Source organism: Lolium rigidum, chromosome 7 (assembly GCF_022539505.1).
Source record: "Lolium rigidum isolate FL_2022 chromosome 7, APGP_CSIRO_Lrig_0.1, whole genome shotgun sequence".
In the NCBI taxonomy this organism is placed as follows: Eukaryota; Viridiplantae; Streptophyta; class Magnoliopsida; order Poales; family Poaceae; genus Lolium; species Lolium rigidum.
Window position 1 is genome coordinate 359,473,346 of NC_061514.1, and position 12,351 is coordinate 359,485,696.

General features: G+C 42.0%; 1 pseudogene; it reads left to right on the forward strand.

Annotated features, from left to right (window-relative positions):
* Positions 1-3,602: 3,602 nt before the first annotated feature.
* LOC124673652 lies at positions 3,603-11,656 on the forward strand (annotated as a pseudogene).
* Positions 11,657-12,351: the final 695 nt, after the last annotated feature.

Sequence of the window (12,351 nt, forward strand, 5' to 3'; positions counted from 1 at the left end):
TATCGTATAGCTTTTTTTTCCACAGTAATATTACTCTACTCCGTTCAAATGTATAGTAATATTTACTCTACTCCTTTCCAATCTATACCTTTTCCCAAAATGTTGCTCTTTTAGAAGTGACGCAGTTTTGGAGAGGGTTCTTTGACTACAAATCTCTATGCAAAAACATGTTCTGTCTCATATGAATAAGAGATAATTATATGGTAGTGAAATATATTCCATGGTATTATAATTAGCATTAATATAGTATTACCTACCTTTTGAAATATAAGCCTTTTTATACTAGCTTTCTAAAAAATCTTATATTTCAGAAGGAGGTAGTAGATGTTAGTAGTTTTTTCTTTATAGTTGGTCCAACTTATAAATGGCTAACTTGTAAATTCCTAAAACTACATTTCGGATCGGATGTAGAATGTGTGTATGATATGCTAATAACAAATAATGAAACTAGGGGAATAGCTTAATGGAGACCGAAAAGCAAACCAAGACAGCGACGACCTTGCTACTTCCAGCAAATAGGTACAAATACCTTAATTTATTTGCTAAAGGAACTACACTAAACGAATCTTGCATTTGCAAAGTTTCGGTATTGTGATTCCCTTCGACGGCATCCGGTGGCACTCCTCAATCATGTGCATTGGTTTGTCTCCTAATGATGGTTTCCATGCTCCTAGGCTCCATGAGCGATGCTCAAGTGCCTTTGTGGTCTTTAATTTCTCCTTTGTTTTATGGTTTATTTGGACCTATTTTGTACGAGGCTACAAAGCTTTATACTCAAATTACACGGGGATCCTATACCCTAGAGACCATTTAAAAATAAAAGAATCTAGCACGCTTTTGATATCGTTTTTGTGCAAATGGCGGGTGTAACTTTATCATTTTAATGATAACATATTTTGTTTATAAAAAATAAACTAATTGTCTATCTAGAGCCGAATGACCATTTGCGTGCATTTAGTAATTAGTATTATGTTATCATCTTTCCATGCAATATAGAAGTTGTTTCACTGGGGTTGTCTAGCAATAAGCTCATTCTGTTTGGAAAAAATGTTAGTAAGCTCATTTAAAATTCATTAATCTTGGTCTCATTTATCTAAATTACTAGGTAAAAAGTCAACAATCTTTCTCCGCAACATACGCCCAAGGATCATTATCCCCTCGTCAGTGTCAGTTGTCACTTCATATATAGAACACAATTTCACACATTATCTAGCTATTACCCACTTTTAAAACTGCATACTCTAGTGTGAATTTACTATTTTATTGAAGGTGTGAATTTGATGAGCACGTATATAGAGCTCAACTAAATCTCAGCCATCACACAAGTCTTAGCTGCATCTCGATTGGAACCCTCGGGCTATCACGAATCACAAAGCAAACTTAACTGTATAGGCATCTTTTCTCAGTTTGAGCTTGACAAGACAAAGTTTCGAACCAAAAAAAAGTCATAAGAGATTACTCTCACGTTATTACAAAACTCAAACACTTCGCGCCATGGCTACCCAAAGTTTAGCCTCGGCTTTAATGATGTCGACAAGGATGGAAGGGAGGGGGCTTGTGGTTGAAAACCCTAGCATTTTGCTCCTTCCGAATAGTCCAAGTAACAAGCATGGTTATAGTGGCCATAGCCTTCCGGTTTGCCATGGCATCCTTCAACATCTTTTCCCACCACCCGCAAGGGTGAGATCATCCGTCCACTCATTTGTGTGAATGGAGGGGATGCCAATCCAAGCCTTCACCATTCCCCAAAGACGCTTGGTGTAGAGACAATGGGAATGAAGGTGAGCCGTCGTCTCTTGAGATTGGTTGTAAAGCGGCCAAAGCCCGCAACTGGTCCTACCCCTTCTCTCAAGACGATCCGCCATCCAAATCCTATTTTGAAGGGTCAACCAAGCAAAAAAAAAACTTAATCTTTGGGGAGCCCAAGTCTTCCACACAAGTTTGTTCATGTTTGTAGCCGCAGCACCGAAAAATTATGCGTTGTATGCCGCGGTAGAGGAGTATTCACCGTTGGTAGTGGTGTCCCAAGTGATGGCATCATCAACATGCTCATCGAGTTGGATGCCTTGAAGTTGCGTCCAAAGCCAGATATACTCATGTACGTGCTGAACGGTGAGGCTGGTGTCCATCAGTCCATCTTAATTTTTGCCATCCAAGTGTTGCCAAGCAAGGCTTGATTGGCCTTTCTTTCGTATGATGCCTCGTAGATGAGCGGCGCAATATCTTTAGGCTTCGTACCATTGAGCCACGAAGAGTCCCAAAAGTGACAATCTCCCATTCCCGATGGTAATAGTAGTGGAAGCATAGAAAAAGGTCCTTTGTTCGCTCCTTTGTTCAAGACAACCGTTGGGCTACCGCCTCGCTGACAGTATGATCACCAAATTCCACTCATTCTTGGAGCGGGGCCGGTCTTGATTCGTCCTTGCCGTGTGCGGTGTGCCCCCCAAGCTGAAGACAGAGATCAAACGCCAGATTCAAGAACTGTTGAAACAAGGCGTAATCACGCGCACAGCAACAGTGTTCCTTCGCCTCACACGTCTTGCTCGTTCGCAAGGACGACTTCACGTGGCACTTGGTGACCGATTACCGGCAGTTGAACACGCTCACCATCAAAGGGAAGTAGCATCTCCCAGTTGTCGACCATTGTGAAGAAGAAAAGCCATGGTTGCAGCAGCAGCGACGATGGCTAAGCGGGGACAAAAGGAGGTGCACATCGATCGGAGTTGGGGAGAACCAGAAGTGCGCACAAGGAAGAAGACATCGATTTTTTTGCAGGGAGCGAAGCAGAGTCCTCCGTGCGGGTCAGGTTGCCACGTAGTGTTGCAGGGGTGTCGGGTGCAGTTTGTCGTAGTACTTACATCACTGGTCCATACGGTTATAGCCGGCTCAGACCAGTGGCGGAGCCAGAACTTGAAGTCTGTGTTGTCATTTTAATACGTGATGTCAAATACATGTATTTTTACTTATTTTAAATATTTGTTTGCATAATTTATACCAATATATGAAGGATTTTCCAAAAACCTGTGTGGTCAATTGACCACACAGCTCTCTATGTGGCTACGCCACTGGCTCAGACGATGTGCCTTATGTTGTAATAGTAGAGTATTTTTTTCGATTTGAAATCTTATCTCGCCAGAGCTGGTCTTGTTACCTTTTCTTCCATTTTCACGACGTAAACTATGCATTGGGTCTTCCAGACAGTACAAGAGTTTTTTTGTTTTTTCTGAAACAGACAATACAAGAGTTTGTTTTTTTAGGGAAAAAAAAAAACAGTCTACACTAATCGTTAAAGTTCTGCGAAGCTGCTAGTCGGCAGTCAATTCTGGCAAGTCTGCATCGAGGATGCGTCATGCATGTACGCATAACTGCGCTGCCCAACTGTCATTCGTCGATGGGTCGATCGCTAGCAAGCTCTCGGAACGTGCGCGTACATAGGAACATCCGATTTTCATGAGCTTTTCTTTCGAGATCTACGTAATGCATCTCGATCTCCAGCATACTTACAACCAAGTATATGTATATATGTTTGTCAGGTATAGACTTAAGCCGGCTGGTTAAAGATCAGTAACTTGTATAGCTTGCGAGGAAACAGCCACACGCACATGGAGTGGACAACAAGGCGCTTGCTTGTGTTCCTCTCTTCACTCACGCTTTGGAGCATCTCCGTCGATGTTTGTTCGCCAGCCGCGGCGGGGCCTGTGCTTGCGCCGGCGCCGGCGCCGGTGCGGGTCGGCGTGGTGCTGGACCTGACGAGCGACGTGGGGAAGAAGACTCGCGCCTGCATTTCCAAGGCGTTGGACGACTTCGACGCCGCGCACGGCACCGCTCGGGTGGAGCTTCGCGTGATCGATTCGCGCGGGGATCTCGCCGTGGCAGCGCACGCTGGTAAGTGGTAAACATTCAAACTTCGAAGAGCTCAGTTTCAACATGTCATAAAACTTCAAACATTATGAGTCAAATAATCATGAGATGGGGTGGTCCACCCCGGGTGGGCGCAGGAAGAGCCACAACCCGCGACGTTCATACATTCAAAGTCTCTGGGACAAATAGCCACTCACTCCCACGGCGTGACAGCTTGACAAATTTGATATTTTTATAAAGAAGGAATATATTATAGGGAAATTCAATTCAGCTCACTAGTGGAGACACGCCCTTCTGTTTCGGCCCGTAACGGGCTTTAGCCCAGGTTGACCAACCGGAACTAGCCAGGCTGGAGTAAAGGGGTCGGCCTAATTAGCAGCCGGGACAAATGGCTCTCCACGTGGCTGCGGTACAGAGTTTAGGCTAGAGGACATTTAGTCTCGGCTCGTAAACCAAGACTAATTATTATTTTCCAAAATTGTTTTTCATTTTTATAATTTCTTTTTCCTTTTATTTTAATTGTTTAACTCGTTACTCTCTCACTTACCATTTTTAATACTAATTACACTTAATTTTTAGTCTATTTCTAGACTTGGTCACATCTGGGTCGGTCACCCATCATCACACTACTCCACCCTTAGCATGCTTAACTCCTCTCGTTTTTTCTCGTTGTGCTCCCGCGAATTTGATTGTGACTTGTTGTAAATACTACCATATCTATTAACTATTATACCATTGTGTCCCATTTCTACATTTTTTGAAACCAAAAACAATTATGTAAGTAAACAATAAGGAATAAGATAATAATATTGAATTCCAATGAAAATAAAATCAGTAATAAAACTAATTTTATTATTATTATCAAATAATATATGCATTATTCATATAATATGGCCAAATAATATATGCATTATTATTCAAAAAATGTGAGGAATTTGAATATGAAATCATTTTGTTATTTATTATTATTATTATCAAATAATATTTTCATTATTCATATATTATGGCATAATTAATATCTTTGAATCTGGAAACCACAATTGGACAAGTAATATATGCATTATTATTAGAAAAATGTGAGAAATTCGAATATGAAATAATTTTGTTTTCATTCATTTATTATTATTATTATCAAATAATATATGCATTATTCATATAATATGGCCAAATAATTAATATATTTAAATCTGTAAACCACAATTAGACAAATAATATATGCATGACTACAAGAAAATGTGAGGAATTTGAATATCATATTTTAAAGTGCCGACAAATTTTAAAAAAAAAATCTATAGGTACATCTCCATAATATATATTCGTTCGTTAAGTTTCATGAAAAAACTAATTTTTAGGTGATCTATGTAAAAAGAGAAAATATATCTTGTAAAAAGCATTATTTTTAGCACTGAGTTTTATCTTTTTACACATGTCACATGACAAGTCGATTTTTATGAAACAACTTTGTGAGCGTGTAACACGTGAAAATGTATGTACGAATTTTCCGTTTCAATTTTCTTGAAATTCAAAATGTATGTAAGATGCATTTTAAAATAGAGGGAGCATATGCTCCCATGTTCCAAAACACCAATCCCCTTACTTAATATTAAGATCATACCAATTACACACAGCTATCGTAACAACATAATATCTAGAGCAAGTCTAGACATATAGGATGCACATAGCCAAGAAAGCCAAAGAAAAAAACACCAAAGCAATCCGAGAATCTCAAGCAACAAAAACACCACCGGTGGTGATGGCACCTAGAATTTGAAAAAAGGTTCTCCAAAACGACGCCTCCAATAAGGTAACAATGCATAAACACCGCCATCATCCAATGGTCGGATCCCGGGATTCACCACCCTGTAAAAGTCCTAAATTTCGACACAATGTTTTCACCAAAGAAACGACTATGAAGCCATTATTGCGAGGTACAACCAATTAAGATCAAACCCAGTTAAGCTCAACCCTAGGGCTCTTGCCTCGGAAATTGAGATATGGAGTTCAAAGACCACCTCCAAGAACAAAGTCGGTCAGGGTCACCGCCACTTGTCGACAACACTGCAGCAAAACGCCGATCGCCGTGTCAGACCGCACCCACGGCGTGCATGCACGTCTACGAAGCCTAAAAGTTGGCCACATCGGATCTTCAAAACTGAGACTATGTTGCACATTGGTGGAGGACCACCTCTTCCTTGAACAACCATGTCTGCCTCGCTAGCATCATCCTGCAACAACGGCACCTCAGCGACGAGAAGCAAAATGGTGTTGCAGCAGACAGTTCCCATGATGAACACGCACACGGCGTGAACTCAAGCACGAAGTAATCCATGGCATGTTCGCATAGAAGGTAGAAGGTCGCGAGTAAGGCCTTGATTTGTGACGAGATCTGAATGATCTGGCCACCAGAGGAGATGCCACACCGTGAGGGTCAAATGACACAGAGTTAATACAAAAGACACAAAATAAGATAAATATGTGAGATCACGCATCGCGTTCTCAGATGATCATTTACTTATTCTTGTACCAACCCCTTTGAATTGGGTATATGATGCTCAAGTCGTTCATCATGATCCGCTTCTCCTCGGCGATCAATTTTGCATCTACTTTGATAGCTCTTGACCGGGCATTGGCCTCTTCATATTAAAGAGCTCTTCGTTGTACCTTAAGGGTCTCTTTTGTAGGTCAAGAAAGCTTAGCATTTGTTCCTCTTTCTTCCGGTGTATCCTCACATCCCTCTTGGCATTTACATGTTCCTTATTGGCGGTAAACCCCTTAAACATCGCATCCACACTTTAGAACTTGCTTGGAAATTTTTTGCCCCTTGGCCAAACCGCACGACCCACTATGCTTGGGCTGCCCTCTTCAAGATCAATGACCGATGAATCATTGCCACGTTTCTTTGGGCCTTCTAGACTTTTCTTGTATGAAACATAGATTGTTTCACACTTGGGATATTCTTTGATCTTCTTCCAACAATGTCTCAACATGAACGGTTTGTTCTCATAGAACTCCTTGAATTAATCCAAAGCTCGAGAGAACCTACACATATGGATGAAAATTCAATAGGCTACGGAGTAACATATAGAAGGTGTATTCACATATTTATATTAGATGAGGTTTTTTGCATGCAAATGCCACTCACAGGCAGGTCCTTCACATGTTCGTACGCACCACAAAACCTAGTGCACTCCGCTTGTATAAATGTCTACCTCTTTTGAAGAGAGACATCATATCCGATCACTCTCAAAACTGTAGGGCGAGAATTTCCTATGCTTATGAAAGTACTTGCCGACCCTCCTCCAATACCTCCTTTTTGCTCGACACCGCAAATTTGATCTTGTCCAATGTCCATCCAAGCATCATAGAGCAACTTCTCCTCCCGATCATGTATGCTAGGTCCTATGGCGTTTCCTTTTCTTTTGTCGTGGCTTGTCTGTCGATCTCATCCACAAACAATGGCTCTCCATCAATATAGAGCTCATACTGTTGAACCTCTTATTAATTATCTTGTTCATTGTCCATAAGGTGGTTGTCCTATGCTTGCACATTACACGCCATATTGACATGCGAATGGATAGAGAAATGAGAGGTTGCAACCATACCAGGCTGAACGGTGTTAGTCTGGAATTTCGACGAATAGTTTGTGGGGCGCATGAGTGTTGGCGGTGGAGAGTACTAGTTGCCTCTAGATATGCTTCGGCGCTGAGTCACCAACGACATGAGTGTGGGTTATGTCAAGGATAGAAATTATGGGGCCGTTTGGCATGGATGTGATCTTTGGCGACCTAGAACTGTAGCTGCCGAGCTGGGATGACACAAGGACATGTTGGACACTGCAAGGCGGCTCCCCGAGAGAGTTGGCAAAGGCCGTGCACTCACGGATGAGACCGAGCCTGTCGAAGAGGCGCTGATGGTGTGGGCCATGGTGGCAGTTGTTGTGGATATACTTTATGGGTATAGACGTGACAATGTTAAATGTCAGCGAACGTAGGTGGCCCACAAGAGGCATGGATGTAAAATCCCACCAGGGTTTACCCTTCCGCCTGGAGCCCAAGACCAGAGCGACCAACCGTCTAGGATTAGCCCAAGACAAAGCTCGGAAGGTGTTTGGGGTCACAAGACTTGAAGGACATGTATGCCGCCTTGGGACTCCATGACCTAGTCAGGTAGGACTTTCTTTGTAAACCCTACCCTCGGTATAGTATATAAGATGTCCTTTAGGTAGCATAAAGGGATGACTCAATCTCACCATTGTAAACCTGACACATTATTGCCAAATATTGAATTATAGGAGGAGTATGAAGGAAATATGCCCTAGAGGCAATAATAAGTTGTATTATCCTATATTTCTTGATTCATAATTAAGTTCATATCTTTTACTATAATTCGTATTAATCCCTATCAGGGCTGGCCCATAGGCCGGGGCAACGGGACGACCGTCTTGGGCCCCTGGCAAGTAGGGGACCCATGTCCATGGAGTTCTTCTATACGTGTAATAATATGTTTCTGCATTAGGCCCAAGAAATCCACGATAGAGCCCACAATCAGGCCGTGCAAAGGTAAACCCCACCAAACTGCTAACTAGCAGCCCGTTTTCCATATCCTCACAAAAAATCGTGTTCCTCTCGTCCTGTCCTTGCCTAAATTCCCAACCCTCAAAAACAGTGACACCGCTCTAGTGTCTCCTCGATTCCAAGGGTACGACTAGCTTTTACTGGAGACAAACAACTTAATCTCATTCCCCAACCCCGTCTCTCTTTCCATTCGCCCCATTGGCAAGATGTTTGAGAGATGGTATGTATTCGTCCTTGCCGCAATCATGTGCATAGTGAAAAGTTGATTCAGTTTAGCTGTGGTCTTAGATCGTTCTTGCTGAATGATAGAGTAATATCCAGTTCTTTTGTTTGTTGTATTCTAGAAAGTATTTATCCGGTAGGGACTAAGAAAAGGACATGTGAACTTGTAGAATCCCGGAAGGATCAATTGATAAATATTAGAAGCAGAAGTTCTTCTATGGGTGACAAATAAACTCCAAGGAGTAATCAACTTCAAAGCGTATTTGTTATGTAGAGTGTCGAAGAAATTAATGGTCTCACTTGCCAAAAATGCGCATATGAAAATGATCTTTTGTAGAACTATACATATTCCTTACTTGCATGCTATTGTTCTCTTGATCGGTACAAATAAATAGTTGTGATGTAAATTTTAGATTTTGGAATTCATCACTCTATACTATAATAAAGTGAGCATAGATTTTTCTTTTGAAATATAAATATTTGAGGTGTATTTGTCTCAACAAAGGCCTTGTTGTCTTGTTCGCCCCTGGGCCCTGAATAAGTGTGCACCGGCCGTGCTTTCGATCAGAGCTACCACCGAGATGCTTTTCGCCCCACCAACTTCATTTGTTTTTTTTTTTGGGAATATCTTCATTTGTTCTTGCAAAATCATTTGCAGTTTTTATCTATCTAGACGTGAACATTATTTTTGCGAACTTTTTTCCTGGTAACAATATTTCTCTCGGGGAGTGGTAGTTCTGGTTACAATTCAGTTACCGAAAATCCTGGCCGAGAAAAAAGTTCCTGCTAATGCACTTCACACCTCTTGTCCCGCAATTTCATCTGTAGCTTGAGTGCACAATCTAACAGTTAGACACATTTATTTCATTACTTGGCCAATAGTTGCTTAGATCATGCTATTTACTTGGCTAGTTTTGTGATGCGTATGTGATTTGCAGCCGGGGACCTGATAAGAAATGACCAAGTGCAAGCCATGATATGGGGGCCACGGACACCGAGCAAAGCTGATCAAGTCGCGCACCTAGACCACTCCAACAACATTCCGGTTCTCTCCTTCTCCGACATTTCCCCCAACGTCGTGTGCTTTCTGGCTAGAAGATCCTCTAACAGTTTCTGTAGGCCATGCCAAGGTTGGCTTTACACTTGGAAGTGACAGTATAGCCTTTCTTACCCCGACGACCGATAAAAGAAGCGGCATAAAACTAGATACTACAATAAAAACAAGCGAGGATTGCCAAGGTCCATATATGAAGATTGGTGTACCACTGAAACATGGTTTTAAAGAATTTGTTCAAGCTACTGATCCGAATCCCATGAACCATAATTTCACTGGCTACAGCATTGATATCTTCAAGGCTGCTATGAGGAACGTGAATCCTAGTCCGTGCTATCAATTTTGGCTTTTTCAGGGTACTTATGATGAGCTAGTTGGCAACGTGTCTTCAGGGGTGAGGCTTGATCCTACACACTTCCAGCTCATCCTTTCACGAGAATTGGTTGGTTAGCATTTTCATTTCTGATACTTGTATACATTTTAACGTGTGCAAAAAAATGTGTGGAAAATCAGGTGTATGATGGTGCCGTAGGTGATGTGACGATAACTGCGAAACGAGTCGCTGCCACAGACTTCACGGTGCCATACACACAGTCTGGTGTGTCTATGCTCGTGCTCGTCAAGTATGAATCGCATACATGGACATTTCTAAGCCACTGAGTTTGGAACTTTGGATTTGTTGTGTGCATCATTGAACTGCAAGGAAATCCGGAGTACCAAGGATCAATTTCGAGACAGTGCAGCAATGCCCTGTACTTCGTTTTCTCGACTTTGACGTTTTCACATGGTAATCACCTCAAACTTAAACTATTGGCTCGCCAGTATCTTGATGCCTCGCCAGTATCTTGATAGGTTTCTTCTAAAATAACGTGACCTATTGGTTATTTCATTCACAGGCCAAGGTATTCGAAGCCCTTAATTTGTCAAAAATTGTTGTGGTTGTATGGTGCTTTGTAGTGTTGATTCTGGTAACAAGCTACACGGCAAGTTTGTCATCCATGATGACCGTGAAAAGACTTATTCCTCAGGTTACAGATCTGGACCAGCTCCAGCGTGACGGCGACTTTATAGGATACCAAGATGATTCTTTTGTGCGGTCTTTCTTGATAGCTCATCATAATATCAGCGAAAGTAAATTAATGAAATACACGACGAAAGAAGAGTATGCTGCTGCTTTGAGGAAGGGGTCAAAGAATGGAGGGGTGTCGGCCATCGTCGATGAAATTCCCTATTTAACTTCTTTCCTCTCTGACGGTCGGAACAAAAATGAATTTATGATGCTCGGGTGCATATACAAGACTCCTGGGTTTGGTTTTGTAAGCTTCTCAACCTAATGCCTTTGCATATTCATTATTTTTCGCTTTAGTGCTATATATATGTTACATTTTCGAAATACCTATTAACATCATTTTTTTTTTACCGCTAGGCTTTTCGTCTAGGTTCTCCACTCGTGCATGACCTTTCCTCTGCCATCCTCAACCTAGCAGAAGGGCCTGATAGCTCGGCAATAGAAGCGGAATGGTTTGGCACGGCTGCACCGCTAATGGGTTCTGGCACGGTACCTGACACTGATTTTGCTGATCTCACTTTCAGAAGCTTCTCTGGTCTCTTTTTTATCACGGGATCAATTTCAACTCTCATGCTGCTGATAAGCATTGTAAGGTTGGTTCATGCAAAATACACTAGAGTCAGACAAGATGATGTGGAAAGTGTGCCCGACAGCATTGTCGATGAGACAAGTCCGTTGCAGGATGGCATGGGTGGCAACCCAAGCCCACATCAACAACCACCACATGAAGCCGTCAGTAATGACATCGAGGACGTCCATGTTGATGTTAGTGACGAAAATGCTGGGGGAGGAGAGCCAGGCCCACTGCAACTGAATGACACGCACACTGGCCCGATGCCTGCAGCACACATTCAGATCGACATGAGCAATGTCTGAGATGAAGAGAAGTGCCATATACTCATGCGTACTTCGATTGACATAAAACTTGTTCTACATTCTCCCTGAACCTTGAACTAGATAGAATATTTTTGGGATGGAGGAGTGCATACTTCTATGTTTATTGATTGTTTGTTTAGTAGCTTATCAAGCATATCGCTCGATCGTGCAGACTTCTATGTTAAATGGAACAATCGGTTCGGTTACCTGGTCGGTCTTTTGTCCTACTTGAAAATATCATTGTCGAATTCTGAGAAAATGCATATACCTATCTCTTCATTTGTTTCAGACCTGAAATGAGAAGCCGTGTCAAAATTAGAGGGAGCCCATTCAACCGCGCAGAAGCGTCAGATAGCTCTTGATCCCGAAGAGTTCTTTTTCTTACAGAAACAGCGCTTTATTGATTAAATCACATCAATACGCAGAGTTCCTCGGATGCACTCTCGGATGCACTCTGGACCACAATGAAAAACCTCGCTAGAGAAAACACTAAAGCTAAGAGTTCTCTGTTGCGTAAGAACTGGAACTAAAAGTAACGGAACTAGTGGCACGTCATTTTCTCATCAGCCAACACGTTGGGCAACCAGCCATCCACCCAATCGATCAGATCAACACAAGTGCCTGGGCGTAACTGCATATATATACTCAAGTCAAAAAAAAACTGCATATATATATTATCAACAACTGACGTGACC